The 12,781-nt window shown below is 41.5% G+C and overlaps 1 long non-coding RNA gene across 1 annotated transcript; it reads right to left on the bottom strand.

Annotated features, from left to right (window-relative positions):
• Positions 1-10,043: 10,043 nt before the first annotated feature.
• Positions 10,044-10,609, bottom strand: LOC311021054. Its single transcript, XR_014597968.1, has 3 exons — positions 10,428-10,609; positions 10,233-10,348; positions 10,044-10,146 (listed from the first exon to the last, which is right to left on the bottom strand). It is a non-coding gene; the product is annotated as an uncharacterized lncRNA (long non-coding RNA).
• Positions 10,610-12,781: the final 2,172 nt, after the last annotated feature.

The raw sequence follows: 12,781 nt of genomic DNA, 5'->3' as shown, positions 1-12,781 counted from the left end.
AACTTCCGAAACGGGCGTGTCGGCGCGTCTTTGAAGTCCCAGATCGAAACGTTTCGAAACGTTGTGCCGGAAAGCGGTTCTGAAACGCCCATGTCACGTGACTGTAGTTCAGTGATTGAAGGAACACCTGTGTTTCGAAACGGCTATTCCAAGACGGGCAGATCCTTTGAAATACTGGCAAAAGCGACGTGTTGTCTTCCCTAATTTGTACCAACTGACTAAGAAATGTTTAAGTGTCCCTGCAACAAGTACCCCGTGAAAGGATTTTTCAAAAGCAGGGGAAGTGTTATCCAAAAAAAGAAACGGACTCACATTTCTAGCGAGGAGGAATTTTATCATTTGTTGCTCCAGCGTTTGAAGCTCCCCTGCTGGGGAGTCCTCACCGTCATTGTCTCCAGCTATAGCTCTGGCATATGTTCGGTGCGACGTCCGTTTATGATTAAATCATCCATCCTTGTATATTGTTCTAAATCTTCAATTCGCAGTTCCAAGTTGTTTATTTTCTTGTCTTTCTCCTTCACCAAGTTTTTCAGTTGCATTATCTCATCCATCAGGTCCCGTAGCATGTCTTGTTGTTTGGCCACTGCTGAGTTCACCCGACATGAAGTTCAGTGATTTTCTGATCTCCTCCAATTCCTCCTCAACTCCAGGACTTCTTGTCTTTGGTGGCATCTTTAGGTGTAAAATGTGTAGTGTGTGTAACTGTTGTTAGCGCTGTTGTTAGCCCTGTATTTAGCACTGTTGTTAGCACTGTCTTTTGTTCAGCCCGAAGTGAGACTGCGGTCATGCCAGCCACTGATTGAAAAAGCCCCGTCAAGCCAGCCCAGAGAGTACAACGAAGCAGCTAACTTTGGTGGATGCACTTCAAAGACGGGAGAAACTGCCAGCCGGCGGCGTGAAAGCAACCAACATAACAGAGAAGGTTATGGAATTTACTGTTTTATATTCGCAGCCCCTCTGTTGTTGAGAACAAAGGATTCCATCGCCTACTTGGACATCTTGAGCCAAGGTACAGTTTACAGGTACAGAGACCGCTCTGCCTGAACTGTACAAGAAAGTGTGCAAACAAATATCAGAAGAATTAAAGGATGTAACATGAATGAGCTTCACCACAGATATCTGGAGGTCCGACATGTGCCCCATGACACTTTTAAGTTTAACTGTGCACTGGTTAGACGCGAGTTGTTCACCTCACAGCACAATGCTCCAGGTGAAAAACTTCCACGGATCACACACCGGAGACGCTATTTCGGCTGCTATAAAGCAAATGCTTGATCAGCGGCATATTCCGTTGACAAAAGTGCACGTTGTTTTGAGGGACTTCTGTTTGATGGGTTCAGCTGCTATATTTTATATTAGATTAGATTTTGAATATGTTTGCACTAAATGATCACATGTTACTTCTGTTTATTTAGTATTTTTGAACAAGTTAATTAAGCCATTTGTTGGGTTTCAGGCAGCTGGTATATTTTATATTACAGTTTAATCTGTTTGCAGTGTACTTATACATGGAAGTGTTATTTATTTATTTTTGCTGCTAATGTACACTTAATTTCTTAATAAAAAGTATTAAGTACATTTATATCTGTGTTAATTTGTTACCTTTTTTTAAAAAGGCTAAATGTTTATATCAAGCCTGATGCCTTCACTCACATGGCAAGGTATACTGTTCATTCATTCAATAGTAGTATTGGATCGGTATCGGGTATCGGCCGATATGCTCAGCCCAGGTATCAGTATCGGATTGGATCAGAAAAATCTGGATCGGTGCATCTCTACCAGTAGCCCCTGTGGTATCTTCAATCCAGCTGCACTTGCATTAAGGATATCTTGGGGATTGGAATCCAATCTACCCCTGACCTGTAATGCTGGCTCCCCCTTGGTTGCATTGTTGTTGTACCTCATCAATTTCTAGTTGAGATAGCAGTTTCCATTTCCGTTTCCATTGATTCCACATCTGCATATACCCCCTCTCAGTGGGATTGCTCTTATAGTAGCATTCCAACAGTTCCATATTCTTTTTCCTACTCCATGTATGTCTTGTTCCAGTAGCCCAGCTCTCATCAGGTTGCCTTGGTTCCTCAACACCTGACGCAAACCTTGTTGACCCTGACGACATCCGAGCTGGTATGACTCTCATATTCAATTCACCCATGTCTGAGGTAGGCAGATCATCAAGGTCTATACAATAGATATCATTGTGGCTTAATTAATTTAATCTTAACCATTGTTCTCATCTTTGTTGTAGAAATTGGTTTGTTTTTGATCACAAACTCACAGTTTGTTAGCATTTAATTAGGGCCCAGGTTCCAACAACGTCGGGCCACAAAGGCTCTATGGTAATCATCACTAGTGATGATTTTTTTTGTTTTTTTTTTGTTTCGGAATGGAGTTTGGATTGATGGGTTCCATCAACATTTAAAATAACGTCATCTAGACATAAATACAACAGAGACTTTGTTGTTGGTACCATAGAGAGTCTCTGGTTTATAAACATTAATTCCTCCTCTTGTCTGGTCTCTGGACAAATATTAGCTACTATGGTAGAGCTCTGAGTGACAACAAACACAGGATACAAGAGTTGTTTCCACCATTCTAATTCAGCAACATCAGCACATCAATGAAGACAAGAGGAGAAACCCAACACTGACATGCTTCCGTGACATTTTTTAATGCCCAGTGCAATTTGTGTTGATTCACATCTTGACATGTAATTGGACATGAAAAGTTAGCTCTGGGTTTTGTTTAAACACACCATGAATCCACAGTCACATAGGAATTTGTAATCAGCAGGCTGGAGATGGAAGTAACAATATGTGTACACACATGGGGGTTGATAAAAATCAACAGCTACCGAACAACACAGTGAGTTGAAATGCTTAAGTAGACATTTGAATTGACAGGCTTTGGGATTCTGCAACCGCTAGATTCCTGGTAAACCCCAGACCTGGTTTCTATTTTTAAAAAGCATTGGTGTGTCATTATTAATGTGTCACTTAACGCTACTGCAACTCCACGAAGTACATGCAGATGATGTGTGGATGCAATTTATTATATGCTCTCTCTCTGACACACACGCACACTTCACATTGACGCCATCATGAAGGAAAATGCCATAATCCATTACATACTGCTATTTTGCCTGAGGCTCCACAGACCGCGATGGATTAGGGGGGTGGGCTCCCACTTCTCATTAACTCACTTTAACAGTCAGAGTGGTGATTCAGCCATATCAATCAGGCCTAATTGGTCTAAGCCTGCAGAAAATGCTGCGTTAACATGTTAATGTTTCCCCAGGGGAGGGGGGAGAGTACTTTAAAATGCAAACAGCGTGAATAGGTGACGGGGTTTGCTCTTGGGTCATCTACATCTTATCAAGCTTAGTGATAAGTGAAGACCTCTGATATACTTTACAAATAGAGGCACACTGATTTACTTACAAGTACTGTTTTTTGGAATGATTAGCATGGGAACCAGGCTTTCAGCTAATGTCAATGTAAATCCTGTGTCATTAACAACTGATAGTATAAAGAGCGTGATTGTCTGTGTAGGATTAGAAGAGAAGGCCCGTTGGAAACCAAGTCAATGTTGACTTACTTTACTGTAGTTTTATAGAGGCAATTTCTGTAAAGAGGAGTCACGAACAAGTGTCTTTCTGAGCTTTAATTCGCAGCAATAAGGAGTGTTGCAGGCGACAATCGATGGTTTTATACCATGTAATGTGTCATAATAGACAACTGATGCCGCATCTGTAATGACCTTGTTGTGGAAAAATGAATCTGCCCAATAAAGATCAACAACCAGGATCAGCTTTTTCTCCGAGGTTTATTCCACTAAGTATTCTCATCTGCAGAGGAGGGACTGTTCACCCCTGCCTTCTGATGCAAAGGTTCAGAATCAGCAGGAACGACCCTGAGTCTAACAACAATCTCCCTTTTAAGGAGGAGGAACCATGGACAAAGGACGGATCATGTCCTATCTTACAAAGACAAGATGTACAGGCAAGGTCAAGATTTACAGAACACAGGCGTCATAGTCCTGAAATTATCTTATGTCAATGTGGCACTCGTGTTCATATCATCTACAAACAGGCATTCATTTTCGTCATAGCATAACAGTCAGATGAGGAGATGCGGATCGACGTCTGGCCTGACAAATATTCTGATTATAAATTACAAACATCCAAAATTCCCATTACAACCTATAATGTCCTGACAGATAATCTAGCATGTTTGAATTCCTTTGCCTTTTCACAAAATGTCCTGTTACTTTGACAAATAACAGCAGAGATGAATCTGTAAACAATGGCTATGTGAAGGAGGAACAATGTTGGTGCGGTGAGGTGGAATGGTGAAATGGAGGAAACATTTCTGTTACTATGGCAACTATAGCCCAGCCTCTTTGATATTCCTCGAGGGACTTTCATGACAGAGTGAAGAAAGAGGTAAGCTGGAGAGAAATAGCAGATGTAGTTCAGCAACCTTGTGAGCAGGGATGGCATCACATATGTAGTTCATTTCAGAGACCCAACAGTGTGTTCAGTGGCAGTGACAGTGGAGAGAAAAAACTGTCAGTGTGTCATTATGAATCAGTCTAGGCCTATGCAGAATAACTAAGAGCCGGGTTTGCTATTGGTCCCCGTTGCTTGGAGCAGAGCCCTCCTCTCCCTCAGGTATGGACAGATGCTCTCTGATCGGAGCTGAGAACCAAATTTGACTTGGCCTTGTCTCCACTCTGACTCTGCTTAGTCTGCGTTTGGACTCCGGTTTGCTTTTCTTTAGCTTCGTTTTGCCTGCGGTCTCGCAGCTGCCTCGTAGGACTGTTTAGCCGGATGGCCGGGTGCTTTAAAGTTGGTGTTTTTACAGACTGAGGTAGTTTTTGTCTTTTTTCAATATTGCTATAGTTTAACTTTTGTCAATGTCAGTTCATGCTTGATTATAGGTGCTGCACACAAGAATACAACAGATCACAAACCAATAGAAATGAGTTTAGCTTGGTGGTGACAGGCCACTCGAGACGATCTTCCTGCCAACCATAATACATCAAGTGAGAGGAGGCTCACAAATTGTCAATGATGAATGGGAAGCTTACTGGCAGGCACTGACAGATATAGGGTTTGACAATTAAACAGTATGCCATAAAAGACAATTTGTTGACCCAAACACTGATGCCCACACTCAGCACGTCAAACATGCATGGCAGGCATTCAAGGTTCAAATATGGAGGCACCAAAACCGTACCACAAAACTTTTGAAAGAACATTAAGTGGGAATACTGCCTGGGAAGGAATATTAATTTTCATGTTATTGTTCAGCTGTTGCATGACATTGGGAAATATGCTGTTCATAATTGTTGAAAAGCTAGGCACCTACTGTATTTGTAACCTTTCCTCACCTTAACCATGACAGTGACCATCTTGAGGTCAACTCTGAGTGTGATGATTCTGATTATGAACCAAATGAGGAAGCTGCTATTCATATTCCTCAAGCAAGACATTCACATCAAAACATGGTGAAATACAGTGGTCTTCATCCCCAAATACATGACAGGCAAACTGTCTGCAGAAAGCCTAATAAAGACAGTGCCAGGGCCCACTAGGATGGCAGTGACTCATGTGACAGACATCAAGTCAGCTTTTGAGCTGGTCATGCCCAACTCAATACAGAAAATCATTCTTCAAATGACTAGAAGGAAGGCATGTTTTGGGGGAGAAGTGGAAGGATCTGGATAAAATGTATTTACATGCATATTTGGGGGGGCTCGTCATGGCTGGGGTCTAAAAGTCAAAGGATGAATCAACAGTCAGTCTGTTGAATGCAGGCTGGACTAAATTTCATGCCACAATGTCTCTGACAAGTGGATAGAGCGACTTCCACTACTCTATAACCCAGGCCCTAATGTCACAGTGGATGAAAGGCTAATTAATGGCATTCAGTCACTGCCCATTTAGGCAATCTATGAGAATATATGAGTCAGAGTGGATGGACAAAGTTCGTTTGATTGGATGTTAAATGTTTTGATGTCGTCCATGTTATCTGACCAGAGAATTGTTGTTGCTGCGGTTTACATCATACTTACTGATGCAAATAAAAAAAATGCACATGAATGAACTTATGTTTCTATTGAGGTTTTCTTGTTTATTTTGTGTAGCCAATGAGCTACAAGTGCATTTCACTGTGTATCCCTGTGTTGCACAATAATCCTTGATATGTTTAATATTGTAAGAAAAGGAACGGCATTACACACATTGTATATTTTAATGAACATAATCACCCATCAGTATTAAAAAAAGGTGAAGGTAGACAGTTTGACATGGAAGATCAAAGTACAGTGCAGCAATTAAAAGTAATCAATCAATGTCAGCTTCACACACTGGTGAGTAAGGTGTTTCAACACAGCTGCCTGTCAGCCATCATGTATCCCATGATGCATTGTTCTCAGAGGAAATCTTGGGGCTTGACAATAATTCCAGCCAAGTTGCCATCTGATGCTGCCTCACTTGGTAAGTGAACTCATGGGATCTTCATTATGCGTCTATACTTAGATTGAAAGCTGTTGGCTGTGACACATAAATGGATAACTCCACACTGTTACGGAATGAGAGTTGGTAGATTTCTGCATGCCAGGGGAAGATGAACTCGTCGTCTGTCAGTTTGATTGGTGTGTCTGTCTTCTCCTCTGTCACACTGGTCCCTCAGATGAAAGCATGCGACTCAAGAAGCATCTTCGTGAAGCTTCCAATCAGTGTGAGAGAAAAGAGGACAGGGAGAGAGAAAATTAGGCAAAGAGATTAAAGGCAACAAGCAAAAATGATTGAAAGATGCGTTCAAAGAAGACAGAAATTAAAGAAAAAAGAGGAGAGAAGATCTAAGGCCTCTCTCTCTGTGGAAGGAGTGAGTATGCTGAGCTGTGTGTGAGTGATTTTTTTTATCTTTATTTTTATCTGTAAATGTTACCAATAATGTGTATAAGTTGATTTACGGGTTTTCTCTTTTTTTTTTTTTCTGCGGTCGGCTAGCGTTTGTTGATCGGCTTGCTAAATTCCGGTATGGACTTTACCAAACTCAGCAGGAAGTATGGTTTTAAATATTCTCCTGGTTGTTCCCTATAGGACTGCAGTCTGGGAGTGGTAGAAGCATTTAATGTGCTGCTCAGATGAACAGCCGCGCTTTATTTTTCACGGCCGCCGAACAACAGCTCCTGATGGAGTCATACGAAGAGGTGAAGGATATTATCAAAAGAAAAGGCAATACCAGTGCCGTAATTAAAGAGAGAGAGAAAGCCTGGCAGATGATAGCAGACCGGCTTAATTAGTTCAAAACTGTACAATTAATGTACAGAACTGTTATAATTAGGCTACAATTAAAGGACTAAAGGAGATACTTTTAAAGTCCACTAATCAACTGTTGTACACTTTGCTTTAAATTGGCAAGTAGAGGTGCATGTTACTCAGGAAATGTAGAGTATGATTAAGTGCAAACAATTATCTACAATGTGTCATTTAATCTATTTTTCTGAAGTTACGTTTTTATTTATTTTATCTATCTCTCCTTCATAAAGAACAAACGTGTCTGGCCATAAAAGGACCTGGCAGCAAGTGAAGATTAAATACAAAAACATTTTGCAGGCTGGTAAGTGACTTTAAAGTAGATGACAGTGTACAAATGAGGTGAATAGATTTGGAGTCTGCTGACATGTTGAATGTCTGTATGATTGTAGCAGTTAAAAAAAAAGCCCATAGAACTGGCACAGGGAGCGGCCCACCAAGCCAGGATATGACGCCATTTGAATAAAGGGAGGCCAGTGTTGGAGGGGAACAGTAACAGACTGTCCCAGACACAGAAACTGTCCACTTCATTCAAGGTACTACTGCATATAGAACACAATTCCATAAAGTCTGATTTTGGATTTCCTTACAGTGTCTGGGAACAAAGTCACACTTTTGGAGCCACCAGAAGATGATCCGGTTAGTACATTGTAGGGTTGCACATCTCTCTGTGATAAACGATTCGATATGCATCTAGATATACAGGTTAAGATTCAATTCAAAAACAATATCCATTTATTACAGACCGATTCAAATCGATTCCATACAGTGTAAGAACAATACGATTTGATTCTACGGTTAATATTTGTTGTAGATATTTTATCAAATAAAGAAGCCAATTCTATGAAAGTGACAGTACAATAGTTTCTTTTCAAATATGTAAAATACCACATGTCCCCAAGCATTGTGGCTGTACGGCACTGGCAAAAAAAAAAAAAACAGAACAACAAAATCACATGTCAATGTATTTATTTTAAGACATGGACCAAAAAAAAGTCTGGCTGAATCGTTGGATGGCGGTCACAGGACAGTGTCGTGGACTATCCGTGCTGCGGCCGCCTCTTGTGGCGCAAGTTGAGACACAAGCGATTGACATTCAAAGCCATCCGTCTCTCACGTGCGGTCGTGGAGTGCCTGCGGTCACACAGCAGCGTCGCAGCCGCCTACCTGTGCTGCGCCCGCCTCTCCACCTCCACCTCCTCCATGTTCCGTGTTGTCCCTTGTTTATCACTCATACCAGCTAGCCAGCTACGGCGTTTCGGGCAGCTTCAGCTCTCACGTTGTTTTAGAGACGCTGGTGTAATGCCACCAACCGCTTCAAAGTCTCGCAATACCCGATCCATGACTCTATAACCGATTCATCTAGGAATTCATTGATAATTCGTATCGATTGAGGAGGCTGCTACCGATGCAGCCGTATCTCTCACTTGTTGAACCGAATATCAGGTCGCATCGGTTTATCGTTCACAACCCTAGTACATTGTATTGAAATCACGTGTGGTATCTCCTGTGAAATCTTAATTCAAGTTCTCTCAATACATGTATGTATATGGCAGGGGGAAGGCACATCTGCAGCTGCAGAATGCAGTTCTGTAGATGAGGAGACTGTGTCACTAGATGCCAGAAGGCTTGAGGTATGTCAATTTTATGGACATGTCCTGCTTATTTAGTCCATAAAGTATGAAGTGGTGAATGAATGTGGTGCTAATAAAAAAATATGTGTAACAGGAACCAGATGCTGCACAGTCTCCTAAGCAGCCTGGTAACATTGTGAGTATTGGCTAAAGTAAATCTATATTGTGCACAAATCCTTCTGTGCTAATTGACATTTCTTTTACACACTTCACAAACTGTCAGGAGACTGTATGCAAAGCACCTGGAGAAACAAATTGAGCTGGCAGACATTAAAATTCAATTAGGGGAGAAAGCTCCAAGAAATGGAGCTGGATCTTGAGATAAAACGCAGAACAATGAGGAAACTGGACCTGGAAATCCAGAAAATACAAAGAAGTGAGTATTTCAGTGCACACAGTAACCATAACTGCAATACAGTGTTTTAATCTTTGTTGCAGAGAAATGATTGCCAAATAATAATAATAATAAAAAAGAATCAATTAGAAAACATTGTGGTGTCCTCCCTTTTTCATTAATGTGAAGTAGAATTTAAAATAACCACCAATGCTAAATGAAATGCACACAGTGACTTTCAAGATATTTTATTAACTAAGGATGGGCTAAATCCAAAAATCAAGAGAAAAAACTTGTTATATCTTGCTCCCTGACGAGTCTGTCATTAATGTTGTCTGGCAATATGGGAGCATTTTCCCAGCAATCATCAAAAGCTACTCGGGGGGGCCTCTCCTTTCTTAGGCCTGCAATGTTGTGCAGTACTGTGCATGCAGCAATTACATCACAGGCCCTGTCCGGGGAAACCCTCAGGTGGTGCAGGCACTGAAAGCGAGATTTCAGAAGGCCAAAGGTCATCTCAATTCGAGCCCTTGTCCTGCTGTGCGCATGGTTGTAGGCCTGCTGTGGTGGGGTTTGGGGTCCGCAAGGGGAGTCAGGAGGAATGACTCACAGGCATAGCCTTGGTCTCCCAGCAGCACACCAGAGAATTCGCCTAATGCAAGATATCATTTAGAAAACTACACAGCAGAGTTAAACACTCATGATGTCCAAGGTGCTTACAGTACAAATAAAATGTGTGGCTTACCTTGTGAAAGTCTCTCGTAAATTGGACTGGACCGAAAGATTCTGGAGTCATGCACTGAGCCAGGCCACTCTAAATTGCTGACAAGGCAGTCGGCGTCACAGATCATCTGAAATGTTAAGTTGTAACCTATTAAGGTCATTTAATGCACAGTATAAATTCATGTAGGTCATAGTACCCACAAATTACTCTTACCTGAAAATTGATGCTGTGGAAGGATTTCCTGTTGATGTAATCTCCCTCATGTTCTCCTGAGGGGCGTTTGATCCTAATGTGTGTGCAATCCACTGCACCAATGATGTTGGGGAAAGCTGTAACAAAAAATAGTGAGTATTCAATTGTGACTGATCAAAGTAGAAACTAATGGTTGCACGTTGAAATTGAGGTTACCTGCAATATTGTAAAACTCCTCCTTGATGTGGAGGGGTCTTCTGTGGCCAGGGAAGGTGATAAACATGCAGGTGAATGACTTCAGCGCCAGACAAACACGTCTTATTGTGCGGCAAATGGTTCCTTTATTTAGGGTCTCTGCATCCCCAACAGAATAAAGGAAGCTCCCACTTGCAAGAAATCTCAATGTAACACAGACCATCTGTGGTACAGTGAGAGCATGGATTTGTGCTCTCTGGTGCTGTATTTTTGGACTCAGCAGCCTACATAAATATCTCAGTCCGTCACCTGAGAATCTGTATCTCTCAATGAGATAGTCATCTCCAAAGGCCAATGGGTCTGACCTGTCCCGGAACACTCCACTCCATGCTTTCATGTTGTTGACGCCAAATTCTGACCCTACCATCTTAATGTCGCAGCAGTAATCAAGACTTGTCAGACCAGGTAACGTTTTTCCAATCTTCTATTGTGCAGTTTTGGTGAGCCTGTGCGAATTGTAGCCTCAGTTTCCTGTTCTTAGATGACAGGAGTGGCACCCGGTGTACCTAATAAAGTGGCTGGTGAGTGTATATGTGACCAGCCACGGCAAAACCAGGAACAACTCGGCCTCTGGGCATTTTGAGTTATGTTATGTTAGTTTATAAGCTTCCCAATGATGTCTAACAAATGGAAATCCGATCATATTTGACAAAGTTATGGCCATTTGAATGTATGCTTCTCTGAAAACCGATCAATGAGAAAACTGGCCTGAAACATTTGCAAATCTCACCTCACCTCCCCTCACCTGGCCAGAAAGGAAACACAATGGTGCTCATTTGCATCTCATTCAGATAAGCCCTCCCCCCTACAGATGTCACTCAGTGATATCTGCTATCTGTTAGCCTGCTAATGATTTAGCAACTAGCCTATTGTCCTCAGGTAGGCTATTGCTAAACTATTAGCATCACAGTCAATTCAAGCAATGCCAACAGGCCCCTTTGCACCTCACTGTTAAATCAGATGCCCACATTACGAGCCAAAAAACTCCCATTACAGCTTAGTTTCGATGTGCATATAATTGTAAAACGACAGTACTGAGCTAGCTAAGCAAAGTAGTTAACTTGGGTGTTAACGGAAACTCACCCCATAAGAAACTGAAAAGTATTCCTGAAAGGTATTCCTGCAGACCTCGTTGGCTCCGATGAAATAAGAGGTCCGGTAGATATAGTCTGATATGCCATGTGTTTCCCTTCTAACGGGCAGCTGACTGGCCGAAAAAATAACAACAGTGCGTGATTTGGCCAACGGTGATCAGTATGGAAATGAACTGCATCGCCAAACTCGCCCCAGCAAAGACAGTAGACAACCGCAGATTTTTTCCGAAAATACAAATACAAAATGTATACCTTCAAGGCAACCAATACTGTTATCTGAAACATGGAGTGGCTTCTTCATTATCTCAACTTGCATATTCTGCAAAAAAACGAAAATCACTCATTTTGAAAAAAAAAAGCTTATTTCGTCGTTGACGCAAATTCGTCCCACCCAACTTGTTGCTGGTTTTGCCGTGGCGGGTCACATATCGTTAGCCTAATAGCATAATTGCCTAAGTCATTTTTTGGCCAAATTGAGATATCTGCCTAACCTTCCTCTCCTACCACTGCTGCATCACCTTGCCTTATTGGCTATGTCCTCAACCTATCAGAACACTTTTTAGAGTCCAAAATCACTATCTGCCCAAGTCATCTTTTTGACTTAGGCATGTTTGCCGGTATAAACAAACATGGCTGATCGCATAAGAAAGTTTAACAGAAGTGAAGCATTAGATCTTCTCTTCAATTCATTTGGTAAGCTGGTTTATTCCTTCAACTTTCTAGACAGTAAAAGCCTCCAGCGACTCAGCCTCCCCGATGAATCATTCCAGTGGGTCCCACTCTTTCCTGCCCAACTGCCAATTACTCTCAGGAAATTCAATGACTTGCAGGCAATGAAACCAGTACTACCAAGAGTGGCCCACCAGTACTATGATGACCTCCCTCATCATTAGACAGCTGAAAAGGAGTTCAAGGCAAGGTTAAAACAACTTAGGTGAGTGTAAAAAAAACCTAGTTGAGGTTAAAACAACTTAGTTAAGGTTAAAAGAACTTAGTTAAGGTTAAAAGAACTGAGGTAAGGTTAAAACAACTTAGTTAAGGTTAAAAGAACTTAGTTAAGGTGAAAACAACTTAGGTAAGGTTAAAACAACTTAGTTAAGGTGAAAACAACTTAGGTAAGGTTAAAACAACTTAGGCAAGGTTAAACTTTAAAACAACTTTGTTAAGATTATACTTTAAAACACCTTAGATAAGGTTAGACTTGGTTATGTTATCATTATA

Source organism: Eutrigla gurnardus (assembly GCF_963514095.1).
Source record: "Eutrigla gurnardus genome assembly, chromosome: 11".
Classification (NCBI taxonomy): Eukaryota; Metazoa; Chordata; class Actinopteri; order Perciformes; family Triglidae; genus Eutrigla; species Eutrigla gurnardus.
The sequence above is the reverse complement of the archived record's forward strand: the minus strand, read 5'-3'. Positions and strand labels throughout refer to the sequence as shown.